The sequence below is a fragment of the Bos mutus genome, chromosome 20 (genome assembly GCF_027580195.1).
Source record: "Bos mutus isolate GX-2022 chromosome 20, NWIPB_WYAK_1.1, whole genome shotgun sequence".
Lineage (NCBI taxonomy): Eukaryota > Metazoa > Chordata > Mammalia > Artiodactyla > Bovidae > Bos > Bos mutus.
Window position 1 is genome coordinate 61,280,850 of NC_091636.1, and position 12,134 is coordinate 61,292,983.

The following is a 12,134-nucleotide window of genomic DNA, read 5'->3' on the forward strand; positions in this document are numbered from 1 at the left end:
GGTGACCCTCTAAGGGTGAGTGATATTTTCCATGGTTAGGTGTAGCTTTATATATTCTTATTGAACTAGCACTGCATTTTTGTAGCTTGTTGACCTGGGAAGAGACAAAATGAGTTAAACAAATTGATAATACATGGAGGAATCATAAGCAGTATCAATATGGTGATAACAGGAATAAGTAGGGGCATTCAGTTCAGTTCAGTTCAGTTGCTCAGTCGTGTCCAACTCTTTGCGACCCCATGAATTGCAGTACACCAGGCCTCCCTGTCGATCACCAACTCCCAGAGTTCGCTCAGACTCATGTCCATCGAGTCGGTGATGCCATCCAGCCATCTCATCCTCTGTTGTCCCCTTCTCCTCCTGTCCCCAATCCCTCCCAGCATCAGGGTCTTTTCCAATGAGTCAACTCTTCGCAGGAGGTGGCCAAAGTACTGGAGTTTCAGCTTTAGCATCATTCCTTCCAAAGAACACCCAGGACTGGTCTCCTTTAGAATGGACTGGTTGGATATCCAGCTCGTTCTTTGAGATCCTGTAGGATCTGAATGTTTTTCTTGAGGACTGTGAGACTTTCTTTAACTTAGCTGGAAGTATTTAACCAGAAACAACACATCTCATTCAAGATGGCCCAAGTCCCTCTTTGTTCAGGGATCAGGAGATCTGTCTCCTGTCTATTTTGGAGTACAACCCCTGTCAAACTGTGTTGGCTCTTTAGAGCTATCCTGAGAAATCTTATCCTCAGAGACTTAATTTTGGGGATATTCATTAGAATGACACTCATTTGTAGTCCTGAATAGGTATCTGAGATCTCCCAGAGGCTCACAGGTGTACTGAGTATCCTCTTCTGTTTTCCATGGCTTGACTCATGAGTAGTGAATCCAGGAGTCATGTCTTGGTACCTTGACTCTTCTGAGGGGTAGAATGTATTACAGGGTAGGGGCCCTTCCATGTGGGGTGGAGTGTAGCCTCTGGGGACCCATCTTTCCAGACTTTAATTGGAACTTGAGTCCTTGCTGTATATAGTGGTGGCTCTTAAGAATCTTTTGGGTCCTGGTTGACACCCCACAAGCATATATCCTGTTTGAATTGCCCAGTGGCCATGGTATAAAACCAGAGGGTCTGAGCCTCTGGATCTAGGAAGAGGTCATTGACATAAACAAAAGGTCTCCCATATAGCATCTCATAAGACTAAGACCAACCTGTTCCTTAAAGGCAATATGGATGCAGAGGAGAGCTATTGGTAAAGCCTCCTTCCATCCGAGGGAGGTCTCCTGGGTTATCGTTTTATCACTGATTTTAAGAATTGGTTGGCTCTTTCTACTTTTCCTGAAGACTGAGGCCTCCAGACACAATGGAGATAATAAGTAATGCCCAATGCTTTAGAGACCTCTTGGGTGATATTAGAAATAAATGATGTCCCATTGTCACTTTGTAATGACCTGGGCAGACCAAATCTCAAAATGATTTCATGGAGAAGTTTTTTTCCACCTCCTTGGCCTTCTCAATGCAGATGGGAAAACCTACAAACAATCCTGTGAATGTATCTATTATGAGTAGTAAGTATTTATACCCTTGAGAAAGTGGCATCTGGGTGAAGTTCATCTGCCAGTCTTCTCCTGGGTAGGTCCCATGCCATTGGATGGGCTGGGTCTCATCTCAGTGGCATCTCTGAAACCTCAGAAGGCAGATGGGCTGCCTCCAAGAGTCTAAGGATTTGATCACCGTGTTTGATTAGGGACCCTTGGGTGGTCAAATGGCCTCAGTTCAGTTCAGTCGCTCAGTCGTGTCCAGCTCTTTGTAACCCCATGAACCACACACAACACACCAGGCCTCCTGTCCATCACCAACTCCTGGACTTCACTCAAACCCATGTCCATTGAGTCGGTGATGCCATTCAACCATCTCATCCTGTCATCCCCTTCTCCTCCTGCCCTCAATCTTTCCCAGCATCAGGGTCTTTTCAAATGAGTCAGCTCTTCGCATGAGGTACCCAAAGTATTGGAGTTTCAGCTTCAACATCAGTCCTTCCAATGAACACCCAGGACAGATCTCCTTTAGGATGGACTGGTTGGATCTCCTTGCAGTCCAAGGCTTCTTTCTCTCCAAATAGCAGCATGTGCGTGTAGCACCAGAAAGGCATATATAGAGTGAGTGTAAATGGCTACTCTTTTTCCTTTTCCCGTCTCTAAAGCTCGAGTCAGGGCTATGAGCTCAGCTAATTGGGCTGAAGTACCTGGTGGCAAAGGTTTAGCCTCTATGATCTCGAAATTTGAGACTACTGCATATCCAGCTCTTCTTTTTCCATCCAAGACAAAACTGCTTCTATCAGTGTACCAGTTTTCCTCAGGATTGGTCAGAGGATCTTCTGGCAATCCCTCTCGGGGTTTTGTCCAATGGTCTAAAGTTTCTAGGCAAGAGTGAAAGTGGAGAGAGCCCTCAGGGGCAGGCAGGAGGGTGGCTGGATTATGAACCTCACAAGGGGATATAGTGAGGCCTGGATTTTCCCTCAGCACTACTTGACATCTGAGGATCCTTTGATCAGACATCCATAAATGGCCTCTGCCATTCAGGAGTTGTTTCACTTGGTGGCTGGTAAAAATAGTTTGCCACCAAGAGTTTTAAAACATCTTCTATCAGGACTGCAATAGCTGCAAGATTTTGAAGGCAGGGAGGCCAGCCTCAGGCAGTTGGATCGAGCCTCTTGGAGAAGTAAGCTACAGGCTGGGGCTCAGGTCCCAACGTTTGAGTTAATACTCCCAAGGTTATTCCTTCCTTTTCGTGGACATAAAGTTGGAATGATTTTCTGGGCCTGGCAACCTCAAGGCAGATGCTTGAGTTAAGGCCTGTTTTAGTGTAGCCTCTGCCTTCTTTTGAGGTATTCCCCACATCAATGGGACTGAATCATCCTGTCCCTTTAAGCTTTCATATAAGGGCTGGGCAATTAGACTGTAGTTGGGTACCCAGATTCTACAATATCCAGTTAGCCCCAGGAGAGCTCACAATTGATTTTGAGTTGTGGGAGAGCGCAACTGGAGGATTCCTTGTACTTGAACCGAGAACAGCCTCCTGGACCCAAGTGTAATCTGAATTCCCAGGTAAGTGACCTTTATCTTGACCATCTGTGCCTTAGAACAGGAGACTTTTTATCCCCTCTCTGTCAAAAAGTTTAGAACCTGAATTGCATGTTGTTAGGCACTTTTCTCATCTGGAGAACAGATTAGTAGGTCATCTACATATTATATTTTCTCATTAGGTCTCAGGTCCAGATCTAGGAAATCTCAGCTAAGAACCTGCCCAAATAGGTAGGGGCTATCTCTGAACCCTTGAGGTAATACCGTCCAAGTCATCTGTTGGTGTTTTTCTCCTGGAGCCTTCCATTCGAAGGCAAAAAGATATTGGGATTCTTTACCCATTGGTATGCAAAAGAATGCATGGAAGATGAAGGCCTGAATATCTAGAGGGATTGGGTATTAGTCAATATTTCCCTCACAAGGGCCAGCTATTTTCTGGTTGTCCCTCCAGAAGATTTTAGAGGCAACATTGCGGGCCTGGACTGGGCTCAGGAAAAGAGCATGAAACAGGATGGCAGGATGGAAGGGGGCAGGGCACAACTGTTGAAAGAATGACATAGCCAAGGGCATAATATAAGCTGATTAAAATCAAATGGGTCCAAATTGGCAGACAAGTCAAATTCAACTAAATCTTGATCCTTAATCTGCAAGCTAAATGACACACCCAGAGGCACCATGACAGTTCCAAGGCACTATCAAAAGACCAAAGAGTGGGTGGTCCCCCAGTTGTTAGAATGATCCTGCCACCCATTAGCATATGAAATTACCCAGCCCATAAAAAACTAACCACACCACATTTCAGGGCTACACTCGCCCTCTGAGATGGCCCACACCCTGTGGAGTGTGCATCTCTTTGAATCTGAACAAACCTACCTCTTACCTATCACTGTGTCTCTCACTGAATTATTTTGCAATGAGACATCAAGGACCTGAGCTTCATTAGGTCCTGAAACCAGGCACCATAGGTTCTGGCTGGGCTCAAGTCCCAGTCAGATATGACTGAGTGATTAAGCATAGCACAGAGTCCCTGTCACGTGGGTTTGAGTTCCAATCTTAGGTAAACAGTTTCATACTTTTCCCTTTAGGAAAGATGATGACCTGCCCAAAACTTTGTAAGCAGTGGCATAGATGGAGAGAGGAGCTGAAGGATGGGAGGAAAAAGCAGTGGGAAAAATGTGCTGAGGAATCCCCTTCATAACCTGCTGGAAAATCTACTAAATACCTGACCTCTGTCCACAATGTTCATTGGCCTGATCCTTGACACAAAGGAGATTAAGGGCAGAACCCTCACCCACTTGGTCAAGAGCTACTAGGGCACAGCAGATAGAGGAGTGTTATGGACACACTGGGGAGTAGCCCCTGCCAGGGTCCCGCAGTTCTACGCACTGCTGCCTGCCTGTTCACAGGGGGTTCGAGGAAGCAAGAAATGACAGATTGTAAACGAATTAAGATTCTGTTAGCAATATGTCCTTTCAGCCATAGGAGCAAGAACCTCCTACCTTAACCAGAGGTCTTCTGGAATCTGAGACTGAGCTGCGTGAGCTTTCTGTAGAGTTTATCGCTGTCCCAGTTTCCAGCATGCTGGGCTTCTTGCCACTTCAACTGTGTTGGGTTTTCTTTGCATTCAGCTTCCACCGTGGGAGTTTTTGCCAGTTTCAGCTTCTGCTGTGCTTGGCCTCTGCCTCACGGGACCGAGCCGAGGTTGTTTTAGCCGGGTTACATCTGAGTCATGGCACCATGTATGTCAATTACACCAGGAGTGTGTAATTTCCTTGGTTCTGTCTCACCGCTGCAAAGATTTGAAACAGCAGACTAGTGTTACAACTCGGTTACAGCTCAGAGTTTTATTCCACAAGCAAAGTAAAGTACACCCTTGCGGCGTGAGGGCAGGCAGACCCCAAAGGAGAGACCCCAATCTGTCTTGGCTTCCTCTTCCTATATGTTTTGTCTCCTCCTCCCTGAGCCTGCCCTATGCAAATTGGGCTAGCTAAGAAGGGGGCATGTTTGTTTTACCTGAAGTTCTCACTCTGGTCCTTGGATTTTCTTTTGTTCTGTTTTCGTGGGCTTTTTCCTTTGTCTTCTAGCCACTGCCATTTTGGACTCCTTTTTCCTATTCTAACTACCTAACATTCCCAACTTTAGTCATGGCTGCCTCTTTGTGAGTCCATGGACTGTAGCCCACCAGGCTCCTCTGTCCATGGGGATTCTCCAGGCAAGAATTCTGGAGTGGGTTGCCATTTCCTTCTCCAGGGGATCTTCCTGACCCAGGGATCAAACCCATGTGTGTTATGTCTCCTACATTGGCAAGGGGGTTCTTTACCACTAGAGCCACTGTTCCTGATGGGTAGATAATATATAATTCCTGTCTGGTTCCCAGAGTTCCTCTGACCTCTCTTGAAATCTATAGAAGCTGAACCTGAATGCCAAAGAAAGGGTTAAAAGCTGGCACTGAAGACCTCTAGTTTGAAGAGTGAGAGCTCATTTCTAACATCTGTTATGCTAGCTGATCACCCAATTCACCTATGATAACTCATTCTGATGCAAACTATTTAAAATGTCTGGTGCCTATTGCATATAAAGATCTGTGGAACCCTTTCAGTAGCCTCCTTTTGAGGGCAGGAACTTCTCATTGGAAAGAGAGTTGACCAGTCCTGGGAACATGAAATTCTCCACAGGGCAACTGACTAAATGTGTGGTGTGGCTTAAACGAGGGATCTGCAAACTGCAGCCTGAGGGCCAGATCCAGCCTGCTGGTGATTTTTCTATGGCCTATTAGCTAAGAATCATTTGTTTTTTTTATTAGTTTGGAAAAAATCAGAAGAATATATTCTATGATGTGAAATTATGTAAAATTCCAATTTCAGCTCTTACGTGTGTGTGCATGCTAGGTTGCTTCACTCTTGTCCAACTCTTTGCCACCCTATGGACCATAGCCCACTAGGCCCTTCTGTCCATGGGCTTCTCCAGGCAAGAATACGGGAGTGGGTTGCAGTGCCCTCCTCCAGGGGATCTTTCCAACCCAGGTCTCTGTGTCTCCTACATTGCAGATGGATTCTTTACCACTAGTGCCACCTGGGAAGTCTCTCAGCATCTGTAAATAAGGTTTTATCGGGACACATTTGTTTATGAACCGTGTATCACAATTTGGCATTACTGCAACTGAGATGAGTAATTGGGACAGAGACCTTGTGACCCAGAAATCCAAAAGTATTTACTGTTTATACCTATATTGGGCTTCCCTGGTGACTCAGATGGTAAAGAATCTGCCTGCAATCAGGAGATCTGGGTCTGACCCCTGAGTCAGGAAGATCCCCTGGAGGAGGGCATGGCAAACCACTCCAGTATTGTTGTCTAGAGAATCCCCATGGACAGAGGAACCTGGCAGACTACAATCGATGGGGTCACAAAGAATCGAACGTGACTTAGTGACTAAGCACAGCACATACCTATATTGCCAAACCAAACTTCAGTCCTCTCACCCATAACCACACCACTCATAGTAAAGCCAGTCTACTAACACAGTCTACACTCACCAATACTGTTGTGGTAAAGGGAAGTTAAGTGTTTATTGTAAGGTGCCAGATAAGGAGTCTGGGACAGCTAATGCTCAAATTACCCCAACTCTCAATATGTTTCAGGAAAGTATTTTTAAAGGCTAGGTAAGGAGGTTGGGGGGGTGGGTGGAGAGGGTCCCCTGGTTGCTCAGTGGTTAAGAATCTGCCTGCCTATGCAAGAGACATGAGAAACAGGTTCGATCCCTGGGTCAGGAAGATCCCTAGAGGAGGAAATGGCAAGCCACTCCAGTATTCTTGCTTGATGAATTCTGTGGACAGAAGAACCTGGTGGGTTATATAGTCCATGGGATCACATAGAGTCAGCCATGAGTGAGCGACTCAGCACCTAAGCAGGCAGGCAGGAGGGAGGGGGTTGCGGGGTGTGTGATCAACTCATGCACAATTCTCTGGTTGGTTGATGATGAGCTAACAGAGCCATGTCCACAGGTGTTAACATTAAAAGTCATCAGGCTCCAGAAGGTCTGGGAGCTGTGTGTTCACAGTCATCAAGTAGTTAACTTTTTCCATGGTTAACTATTTGATGGTAGGGATTTTAGCATCTGTAAAATGACTCAGGAAAAGGTGTGTCAGATACTCATATCTTGGTCCTTCAGAAAGGAGCTAACATTTCTGTGACCACCATACAGCTGACTTACTGTTTAAGTTCTTATCAGTTTTCCTGGTCCAACTGCTGTTTCTTGTCACTCCATGTTCACATACTTTCCATCATGAATTCTTGAGCCATGCTTTTGTGACTTGTTGGGGAGGGGCTGGGAGAACATAACTTTCCATAAACAAGAGGCAGGCAGAGGGCATGGGGGCAGGGATCTGGCCAGGGAAGGGCCCATAGGGTCCTGCTTGGTTCACCTTTACAGAAAAAGCTTGTTGACTATGGCTTAAACTAACACAGGTATCCATTCTCAATGTTTTAAAGCAAATTATAGATATCCATAAAAAGCATACCAAGATTTATGTTGTGGTTGTTTAGTCTCTAAGTTGGGTCTGACTCTTGTGATCCCATGGGCCAACTGTAACACTCCAGGCTCCTCTGTCCATGGGATTCTCCAGGCAAGAATACTGGAGTGGCTAGCCATTTCCTTCTCCAGGGGATCTTCCCGACCAAAGGACTGAACTTGCCTCTCCTGCATTGCCAGGTGGACTCTACCACTGAGCCACCAGGGAAGCCCTTTACAGCTTATGATAAATGTGGCCTGTGTTTAAATATCTCAGGCAATACAGGTGTGACCTAAGAATGTTGCCTGCCATATCAGGAAACAAAGGATGTTGCAGATACCAGCCACTGGAGCCTCCCCAGTACACCCTGAGGAAACTCAGGATGAGAAAACACAGGCTGCTGGGCCCGGGTAGCTGAGGTGCCTGTCAAAAGGAATGAATACAGAGAAGTGCTAACTACCTTAACTTAAGATATCTGGTTTTCTTTAATTAACAGTAATCTTTTGATGTTCCAACTACCTGGTCCTGACAGTCTGATCACCTGGTCTTTGTTGCAAAAACTCCCATATATCCTTGGGGCTTCTCAGGTGGCACAGTAGTAAAGAATCTGCCTGCCAATGCAGGATATGTGGGTTTGATCCCTGAGTCCATAAGATTCCTTGGATCCAGAAAATTCCTTGGAGGAAAGTTCAGCAACCCCACTCCAGGATTCTTGCCTGAGAAAAATCAATGGACAGATGAGCCTGGCAGGCTACAGTTCATGGCATCACAAAAGAGTTTAAAATAATGCAAAACTACATATATATTTTTATCATAATGTTAATAATAACATGTATTAAATATGTAATGTTACTTATTTAATGAAAAAGAATGGGAACAGATTAAAGGAATGTGGATTTTACTCTTCTGTATTTATTGCCTAAATAAACCCATATTTATTGTAAATAAGCCTGCATCAGCTTTAAAATAATGCCTGCATAATAATATAAAACATCAAACTCATGCCAAGTAAAGAAAATGGAACTTTGTATTGTCTTTTTTATGAATGAAGTAAATGTGAATGTAGCAAAATTAAAATATTTCATGTGTTCTCAAGATATAGGAAAGCATTGTTATAAACAGGAAACATCTCTGAATTGCTTGTTATTTGTCCATCCCATTATAAAAGAGGAAGGAGAGATGGCGGATGCTTTCTGTAATTCTTAATGATTCTCTAGAGAATAATTTGACTCTGGAGCTTCAGTGGAGTCAGAAGTCCTAAACCAACACATACATAAGTCACAGAGCTGTCAAGACAAAACATCTTTTCCCCTCATTGCTTGTCAGGAACAATAGCTTGAATAGATTATGATAGGGTATTAATTTCCTCTAAAGCCAGCCACTAGACTTTGTCCTGAAGAATAAGGGATATGACAAGATGTGACAGAATCAACATTTTTAATAACATGGCATTTAGACCCACTTCCTCTTCTGTGTGATCTCTTCTTCCGGGCTGCCTCTTCCACATCTGACCTTTTATGATTGTAACTTTCTATAGTCTCTGATTGAAGCTAGTGATTTTGTCTGGCAACTTCCTCTTTACTCAGCCTCATCTAACACTTGTCAGTTTCTTCTAACTGTTCCACAACCCCGGTAGTCTTTGTTTAAGGCCATACCTCTGTTGGTAACATTTTTCAAAATGACCTGCTGAATATAATATTTTTGATGAAAACTCTATGGTAAATATTTAAGATGCCAAGCAAAGTAGTGAGATTTTTAGTCCTGTTGTGTATTTAGTTTCCACTGGACTTAAAATTTCCCAAACGTGGGCTAATTTTCCTATTTAGCAAGCACTGATTGAGAGTTTACTGCTTAAAAAAGCAGTGTTCAAGATATTACTGAACAGAGAAGGGGGAAGGGGGAAATAATATAAAATTAGTAAGTGTAATTCTAGTAAGATTTGCAAAAGTGTAATCCTAGTAAGAGGAGGTGGAAATACAAAGAAGAACTGTACAAAAAAGATCTTCATGACTCAGATAATCACAATGGTGTAATCACTCACCTAGAGCCAGACATCCTGGAATGTGAACTCAAGTGGGCCTTAGGAAGCATCACTACGAACAATTCTAATGGAGGCCGTGGAATTCCAGTTGAACTATTTCAAATCATAAAAGATGATGCTGTGAATGTGCTGTATTCAGTATGCCAGCAAATTTGGAAAACTCAGCAGTGGCCACAGGACTGGAAAAGGTCAGTTTTCATTCCAATCCCTAAGAAAGGCATGCCAAAGAATGCTCAAACTCCTGCACAATTGCACTTATCTCACACGCTAGTAAAGTAATGCTCAAAATTCTCCAAGCCAGGCTTCAGCAGTATGTGAACCGTGAACTTTCAGATGTTCAAGCTGGTTTTACAAAAGGCAGCGGAAGCAGAGATCAAATTGCCAACATCCACTGGATCACTGAAAAGGCAAGAGAGTTCCATAAAAAAAAACATCTATTTCTGTGTTATTGACTATGCCAAAGCCTTTGACTGTGTGGATCACAATAAACTGTGGAAAATTCTGAAAGAGATGGGAATACCAGACCACCTGACCGGCCTCTTGAGAAATCTGCAGGTCAGGAAGCAACAGTTAGAACAGTGGAACAACTGACAGGTTCCAAATAGGAAAGGGAGTACATCAAGGCTGTATATTGTCACCCTGCTTATTTAACTTATATGCAGAGTACATCATGAGAAATGCTGGACTGGATGAAGCACAAGCTGGAATCAAGATTGCTGGGAAAAATCTCAATAACCTCAGATATGCAGATGATACCACCCTTGTGGCAGAAAGTGAAGACCTAAAGAGCCTCTTGATGAAAGTGCAAGAGGAGAGTGAAAAAGTTGGCTTAAAACTCAACATTCAGAAAACCAAGATCACAGCATCTGGTTCCATCACTTCATGGGAAATAGATGGGGAAACAGTGAAAACAGTGGCACACTTTTATTTTTTTGGTCTCCAAAATCACTGCAGATGGTGATTGCAGCCATGAAATTAAAAGATGATTACTCCTTGGAAGGAAAGTTATGACCAACCTAGACAGCATATTAAAAAGTAGAGGCATTACTTTGCCAATAAAGGTCCGTCTAGTCAAGGCCATGGTTTTCTAGTAGTAATGTATGGATGTGAGAGTTGGACTATAAAGAAAGCTGAGCGCTGAAGAATTGATGCTTTTGAAGTGTGGTGTTGGGGAAGACTCTTGAGAGTCCCTTGGACTGCAAGGAGATCCAACCAGTCCATCCTAAAGGAGATCAGTCCTGAGTGTTCATTGGAAGGACTGACGTTGAAGCTGAAACTCCAATACTTTGGCCACCTGATGCGAAGAACTGACTCATTTGAAAAAACCCTGATGCTGGGAAAGATTGAAGGTGGGAGGAAAAGGGGACGACAGAGGATGAGATGGTTGGATGGCATCACGGACTCAATGGACATGAGTTTGAGTGAGCTCTGGGAGTTGGTGATGGACATGGAGGCCTGGCATGCTGCAGTCCATGGGGTTGCAAAGAGTCGGACATGATTGAGCAACTGAACTAAACTTAGCTGAACTGAATCCTAGTTAAGTCTCATCTTCCCTTTTAGATATACACTCAATCCTCATTTTGGGGAAACTTTATATTTGTGAAATTTGCCTACTTGATAACAGTCATCTGTAACTTGCAAATCAAGATCAGTATTTCTTTTATGATCAACCACAAAACTTGCATCTTGTGGTATGAAAACTTTTAGTCACCTGACATGCAATTTCTGAGCTGAGGTCAAACAAGGTGACACACTACTTTTTTTTTCCCCCCCCAGCACTTATACTATAAAAGAGTGTCTTCTTTGCAGTCTAATTAGTGCCCTTTTTTCAACTGTTGTGCTTTTTTTGTTTTTATTTTGCTGTTTCAGATAGCTCCCAGGCATAGTGCTTAAGTGCTCTCTACTATTCCTAAGTTCAAGAAAGCGGTGATATGCCTTATGGAGAAAATACATGTATTAGTTAAGCTTCAGGCCTGAGTTTATTATGGCATAAGTTCAAGGTTAATGAATCCACAATATATATTGAATGTTGTTTAGTCACTAAGTCATGTCCAACTCTTATGACCCCATGGACAGTAGCCTGCCAGGCATCTCTGTCCATGGGATTTCCCAGGCAAGAATACTGGCGTGGGTTGCCATTCCCTTCTCCAGGGGATCTTCCCAACCCAGGTATTGAACCCAGGTCTCCTGCATTGCAGGTGGATTCTTAACCGACTGAGCCACCAGGAAAGCTCAAGGTGATATATTGATAGTTTGTTGTAAAACATTATGTCCCAGAGCTTTGCAGGAATCTAACGCTTTATCTCCTCTAGGAACGGTGGTCCAATTGTCACTAATTAAGTGTTCTCATTGATTTTATAGAACATAAAAGAATTTACTGTATTATTAATATTTTTAGATTAGTACCTACATTTAGGGAAAATTCTTAGAATAATTATTGATAGTAACAATAGCTATTCATTCAACAAATATTTATTGAGCATTTGTATGTGTTAGACTAACTATAGCGATCACAAG

At 43.5% G+C, this 12,134-nt stretch overlaps 1 protein-coding gene across 1 annotated transcript in view; it reads left to right on the forward strand.

Annotated features, from left to right (window-relative positions):
• The window catches only part of CTNND2 (catenin delta 2), a 1,090,646-nt gene that overhangs the window by 236,881 nt on the left and 841,631 nt on the right, over positions 1–12,134 (forward strand).